At 42.4% G+C, this 7361-nt stretch overlaps 1 non-coding gene across 1 annotated transcript; it reads right to left on the reverse strand.

Annotated features, from left to right (window-relative positions):
* Positions 1 to 982: 982 nt before the first annotated feature.
* LOC118483436 lies at positions 983 to 1088 on the reverse strand. Its single transcript, XR_004870724.1, has one exon. It is a non-coding gene; the product is annotated as a small nucleolar RNA R71 (small nucleolar RNA).
* Between the last annotated feature and the right edge of the window lie 6273 nt (positions 1089 to 7361).

Consider the following 7361-nt stretch of genomic DNA (forward strand, 5'->3'; position numbering starts at 1 on the left):
ACCCAACCAATTACCACTCAAGCTGAACCCGCCATCACCTACAACCCATCCACCACAATCCCACCATTATCCCACTCCTTTCCCCCAACTACGGGTCAATCATCATCCACTTTCACAATTGCACCAGATTCAACTATTGTGCATACTACTTAATCTTTTAGACCACAACAACAACAATTGGGTTTCCAGTATTCGACTCTTCCATTTGGGCAAACTTCGGGAATCCAAGGAGATGGTTATGATGAAGGGTTTGAAGAATTTGAGGGTTACGATGAGGATGGATATTTTTATGGAGGTCATGGTGATCAAGGGGAGTTTGGGTATGTTCAAAGTCAATCTCAAGGGATGGCAAGTGTTGGTGGAATGCCACAACAACAACTTATACCACAACATATTCGGCCGAGACCACAAGGGCCACCAATGCAACAACCTATTCCATTGCAACAAGTCCGGCCACAACATGTACAACAACAATTCCAAAGACCAACTCAACGCCCACCGATGCGACAACAACAGTTTCAACAACCGATCGCACCACAAGGGCAAGTACCAAGGCCAAATGGTCCTATTATTCCAAGAGGTAGGTATGGTGTACCAAGGAGACACCTTAGAGAAAATGTGAGGGGCATCGAAGCACATTTTCGGCCGGTAATCACTCAAAACCCTTCACCGGTAGTCATTCCTCATAATGATCAAGGGCGAACATTTGAAGTAAGAACCAACTCTTTGCAAAGTTTACCAAAGTACAAGGGGTTGGCAACGGAGGAGCCTTACTTTCATTTAGAGGCTTATGATTCGATTTGCAACACTCTTAGGAGTCAAGGGTTTTCGGCCGACGATATCAAATTGGTATTATTCCAATTTTCTTTGGAAGATAAGGCGAAGAAGTGGTTTTACACGTTACCTTCGGCATCCATATATACATGGGGGGAGATGCAACAAACTTTCTTGGATGAGTTTTACACCGCCCAAAAGACCAACGATGCAAGAAAGGGGTTGGGAAGCTTCCAACAACAACATGGTGAGATGTTTCATGAGGCATTCGAGCGTTTCAATATGATGATTAAAAATTGCCCTCACCATGGAATTGAATTGTGGGAGTTGATGAATGCCTTTCACGAGGGGTTGAGTGCCGAAGATGCACGTGATTTGATGTCTATTACCGGTGGGACTTTTGGAACAAATTATGAGAACGATGATTGGGAGTTCTTGGAAAGCATGGCAACTACATCAAAGAGGAAAGCTCAAGCCTCAAGAAGAGCCCGACCGACCACTACCCGACCTCAAGTGCACGCCATAGATGATGTTAATGTTCAAACCACTAACCAAATTTATGATGTTTGTGCTTTGTGTAATGAAATAGGTCATGCGGCTGAAAATTGCCAAGGGATGTTGGAAGGGCAATACGAGGAGGTCCATGCGGTTCAAGGTCAAGGAGGAGGTGGTAGGAGTTACAACAACATGAACTCTAATACCTACCACCCCGGGTTGAGGAACCACCCGAATTTTAGATATGGGAACCCTTCAAATCAAGCAAACCCAAATTTTCAAGGTAGCCAAGGTAACTTTGGTTCACGCCAATCTTACAATAACCAAGGTGGATACCGAGGCGGAAATAACCAAGGCTATCAAAAACAATACCAAACGGGTTAAGAACAAGGGGGATCTTCGGGTGGAAACGAGATGATGGAAATGCTAAAGAGCATGCAAATGGAGATGCAAAAACAGAACCAACTTGATGAAGTGCGAATGCAAAAGGATGAGGTTCGTGACAAAAGCATCCAATCACTAGCAATCCAAATGGGTCAATTAGCAACCGATGTGGCGGAGTTGAAGAAAGGCAAGGGTCAACTTCCAAGCGATACTAAGGTAAACCCTTCACATGGGTCGTCACGAGGTAATGTTAATATTAATCATGTTAGTGTTTTAAGAAGTGGAAAAGAATTTAAAGCCAATGTGTCACCCGAATTGGTTGAGGGGGTAGTTGAGGATGTTACGGGTAATGAAAGTGATGATGAAGTTTCACCGGTTAAACCAAAAGAAACAATTGTTAAAAAACCGGGTTTGGGTGAAAACGAAAAGAATGAAAAAGTTGAGGGTGAACCGAGTCAAGTCCCGTTTCCATCGGCCTTACTTGACCCGGGAAAGAAAAATTTTATCGTGTCGAGAGGTCCTCAAAAAGAGGAGATGTGGGACATGTTTAAACAAGTGAAAATAAATCTCCCACTTCTCGATGAAATAAAACAAGTCCCCGCTTATGCAAAATTCTTAAAAGAATTATGTACACAAAAAAGGCAAAACAAAAAGAAAGTGCCTAAGCGGGTGGATTTAACCGGGCAAGTGAGTGCGGTTTTAAATGGGGAGCTTCCTCCTAAGCTCCAAGATCCGGGCACGCCATTGATTAATATACAAGTTGGAAATTTTCAAATGGCTAAGGCGTTGCTAGATCTTGGAGCCGGGGTTAGCATTTTACCGGGGGGCTTATATGACCAATATGACTTTGGTCCGTTAGCAAGGGTGGAGACAACGGTTGTTTTGGCCGATTTGTCTCATAAGCTACCTCGGGGTATGGTTCAAAATGTAATTGTGAAAATTGATGAGTTTTATTACCCGGTTGACTTTTTAGTCTTGGATTACTCATCGGCGGACCCTAAGCAACAACAAAATATAATTTTGGGTCGGCCATTTTTAAGCACCGCACATGCTATTATTGATTGTAGATTTGGTACAGTTGATATGGCTTTTGGAAATAGAAAAATGCGTTTGAATGTTTTTACTAACAATTCTAATGCTAACGGTGTTGATGAGTGTTTCATGGAAGATATAGTTCACGGATGCAACCCGCATGAGTATGAGGAGGATGGTTTGGATATTTGCCTGTGTGATTTTTCTGAATAGGTACATGCTGATGCACTCCTGGTTGAAGAGGAAAAGCAAGACGCGATGGCGTTGAAAGAAGGTAGACCGCCATGGACTCAGCAATTTGAAGGTTTACCGGCGGAGATCGATTCGGGTACGAAACCATCATTGGAGGAACCACCAAAGTTGGAGCTCAAAGACTTGCCTAGCCACTTGAAGTATGTGTTTTTAGGGGATAATGACACCTTACCGGTCATTATTGCCTCTAATTTGGAGTTGGCACAAGAGCAAGCATTGATGGAGGTCTTAAAAGAAAACAAGGGAGCTATGGATGGACGATTGCCGACCTCAAAGGAATTAGTCCATCCATTGTCATGCATAAAATCATTACCACTGAAGATGCAAAGCCGACACGAGAGGCTCAAAGGCGATTGAATCCGAACCTACGGGAGGTAGTTAAAAAGAGGTAATTAAATGGTTGGATGCGGGAATTATTTATCCAATTTCGGATAGTGCTTGGGTGAGTCCCACCCAAGTTGTGCCTAAGAAAGCCGGCATTCAAGTAGTCAAGGATGAAAGTGGTGAACAAATTGCCACCCGACCGTTTACCGGGTGGCGTGTATGTATTGACTAACGAAAATTGAATGCCGCCACTTCTAAGGATCATTTCCCGCTACCATTCATTGATCAAATTATTGAAAAACTGTCGGGTAAAAAATACTACTGTTTTTTGGATGGGTATTCGGGTTACAACCAAATCGCCATACACCCGGATGACCAACACAAGACCACCTTCACTTGTCCATATGGCACCTTTGCCTTTAGGCGAATGCCATTTGGCTTGTGCAATGCTCCGGCAACCTTCCAACGATGTATGATGAGTATTTTCTCGGACATGGTTGGAGAGTCGCTCGAAGTATTTATGGATGACTTCTCCATTTTTGGCACTAGTTTTGAGGCTTGTCTCAATGAATTACAAAAAGTGTTAAAAAGATGTGTTGAGAAAAATTTAGTGCTAAGTTGGGAGAAAAGTCATTTCATGGTACAAGAGGGCATTGTGTTGGGTCATGTGATTTCTGAAAGGGGGATGGAGGTGGATAAGGCAAAAATACGGGTAATATCGTCTTTGCCACCTCCGAAAAATGTTAAGGGTGTAAGGTCGTTCTTGGGGCACGCGGGTTTTTATAGACGGTTCATTAAGGGTTTTAGTGTTATCACCAAACCCTTATGCAACTTGTTATTAAAAGATGTCCCATTTGATTTTACTAACGAGTGTATGCAAGCTTTCACTATTTTGAAGGAACGTTTGGTCAAAGCTCCTATTTTGCAACCACCGGATTGGTCAAAGTCGTTCGAGATAATGTGTGATGCAAGCGACACCACTATTGGTGCAGTTTTGGGTCAACGGGTTGATAGAAAGCCGGTGGTGATTTACTATGCAAGCAAAACTTTATCCGAAGCGCAACTTAACTACACCACAACCGAGAAGGAATTACTAGCGGTGGTGTATGCTTTGGATAAGTTTCGCTCGTATATTTGGGGAAGCAAAGTGGTGGTTTATTCAGATCATAGTGCGGTCCGGTACTTGATGGAGAAAAAGGACGCGAAGCCTCGATTAATTCGGTGGGTGTTATTGTTACAAGAGTTCGATCTAGAAATCCGAGACAAAAAGGGAAGTGAGAATGTAGTAGCAGATCATTTGTCTCGGATTCCGGTGGAAGGGACCGATGATGTGAGTGAAATTAATGAAAGTTTTCCCGACGAGCAACTTTTAGCCGTTTCCACTTTCGTTGCACCGTGGTATGCTCATTATGTCAATTACTTAGCCACGGGTGCCATCCCAAGTCATTGGACCAAAAAGCGTCGACAACAATTCATGGTTCAAGTGAAGCAATACATTTGGGATGAACCGAATCTCTTCAAGATTGGACCGGATCAAGTTATACGAAGGTGTGTGCCCGAAACGGAAGTGTTGGAAATCTTGACTCATGCACATTCGTCCGCTTGTGGGGGGTCATTTTAGTGGGCACAAAACAGGCTATCGGGTTCTTTCATGTGGGTTTTATTGGCCCACCATTTTCAAAGATGCAATTGAATTCGCCAGAAATTGTATAAATTGCCAAAAAATGGGTAGTATATCGAAGAGGGATGAGATGCCGTTACAGCCGATCTTGGTTGTTGAGATATTTGATGTATGGGGGATAGATTTTATGGGTCCCTTCCCGAATTCGAATGGCTTCTTATACATTTTGGTAGCGGTGGATTATGTCTCGAAGTGGATTGAGGCTATTGCAACACGAACGAACGACCATTCGGTTGTTTGTAAATTTGTTCAATCCAACATCTTTTCTCGCTTTGGAATCCCGCGGGTTATTATAAGTGATGGTGGTTCGCATTTCAAGAACTTCAATTTCGGGAAATTATTGAAAAGGTATAGCGTGAATCACCGAGTTGCCACACCTTACCATCCACAAACAAGTGGACAAGTCGAAGTGTCCAACCGTCAAATCAAAGAGATTCTCATGAAGACGGTAAGAACGGATAGAAAGGATTGGTCGAGCAAGTTAGACGATGCATTGTGGGCATACCGAACGGCCTACAAGACTCCTATTGGCACAACGCCTTACCGGATGGTGTATGGTAAGGGTTGTCACTTGCCAATGGAGTTGGCGCATCGGGCACATTGGGCGATCAAGACGGTCAACGCGGATTATGATGAGGCGGGTAAGTTGAGGAAGTTGCAATTGAGCGAGATAGAAGAGATTCGGGATGAGGCATACGAATGTGCATCGGCCTATAAAGATAAACTCAAGAAAGTGCATGATGCGAAATTGAGAAAGAAAACATTCGAAGTGGGGCAAAAAGTTTGGTTGTATAACTCAAGATTGAAGATGTTCGCGGGCAAGCTTAAAAGCAAATGGATGGGTCCGTATGTCATTCGGAGAGTTGGGAGATTTGGTGATGTAGACATCCAAGACGAGCAAACATTGAAACAACAAACGGTGAACGGTCACCGCTTGAAGCCATACTTGGAGGGGAACGACATCAACAACTTGGAGCTTGACAAAGCGGGCTACATCTTGCGCCCGGTCGATGAGGAACAACCATGAGAGGCCCAGGTTTGGTAGTGTACATAGTAGTATTTTGTTTTGTTTGTTTTGTATAATTTGCACAATTTCCGTATTTCTTCAAAATCCGTGTTTGAAACAAGTGTGGGGATGTTCGGGTCACGAATTACTCTAACATTGTGTTGAGGACAACACGGGATTTTTGAGGGGGTAGGGTAATTTTTACAAGTTTTGAAAAAATTAAAAAACATAAAAAAAATTGAAAAAATTGAAAAAATCTAAAAATTTTCACTTGTAAAACTCAATTTTTGGCGAAGGCAGATTTGCCCAGTTTCCACCGTAATTTACGGTATTGTCGTAATTTACGATGGAACTGGGAAGATTTGGAGCTTTACGGTATTTCAGTACTGATTTACGGCGGAGAATTCATGTTCAGGTCTCACCGTAAATTACGGTGAGACCGTAATTTACGGTGCGGAGAAAATTATTGTCCGACGATCGGGGTTCCGCTTATACATAAAAAAAATAATAATAAAAACACAAAAACACAATCTGGTCATGTGAAGTTCCCCTAACCACACAACCTATTCTTCATCTATCACTATCATCTCTCAAGACCCACCACAAGAACTTCTTCTTCTTCCCCAAACCTTCAATCCTCCATAACTTCTTCAATTCTTGTCCAAACTAAGTGAAATCGGAGTCTATCTTGACTAATTTTTCACGTAGTTTCTGATCTTGAGAAGAGATTTACAAGAAAACACTGTTTTTGGGTCCGAATCCCAAACCCTAGTTCGAAACTTTTTGGGGGGTTTTTGGAGTTTTTGTTTCACAAGCACTTGTGCATCTTCAAAACAAGGTATGGAAGTTTAATTTATGTTTTTGGATGATGCATTGTGAAGATTGAGGTGATTAGTGATGTTTGTTCATACCCACTTGCTTGTTCATAATGTTATTTGCTAATTGATTTGAACATAAGTATGGTTGTAGATGTAGGATGTTTAATAAAGTAGTGAACTTTTGGGGGATTTCTACATTGTAGAGACACCATGCCCAAATTTTTGAAAAACCTATACATTGTAGTTCACTAACATCTACAACCATAGTAACAAGCAAGTGTGGGGATGTTTAGGAGGAGGGAACCTAATTGTATGTTGCTTTTGTTGATTGTCTAATGTGTGTAGGAAATGGCTAAGACGAAAGAACAAGCGGGATTTAGTTCATCATCATCAAAAGGGAAAGGCAAACAAAAGGAACAACAACCGCGAAAAAGGCAATATATGGGTCAGATAAGTGAATGCGAGAGTGGGAGTGAAGAAGAAATGGAGTTGGATCCGAGTGAAAAGCCGGTGTGGAATTCGGGTCCATTAGATGATCAAGCAGAGGAGTGGCAACCGACACTCTACCATGACTGCATGAATAAGTTGAAGAACA

The sequence above is a fragment of the Helianthus annuus genome, chromosome 10, assembly GCF_002127325.2.
Source record: "Helianthus annuus cultivar XRQ/B chromosome 10, HanXRQr2.0-SUNRISE, whole genome shotgun sequence".
Classification (NCBI taxonomy): Eukaryota; Viridiplantae; Streptophyta; class Magnoliopsida; order Asterales; family Asteraceae; genus Helianthus; species Helianthus annuus.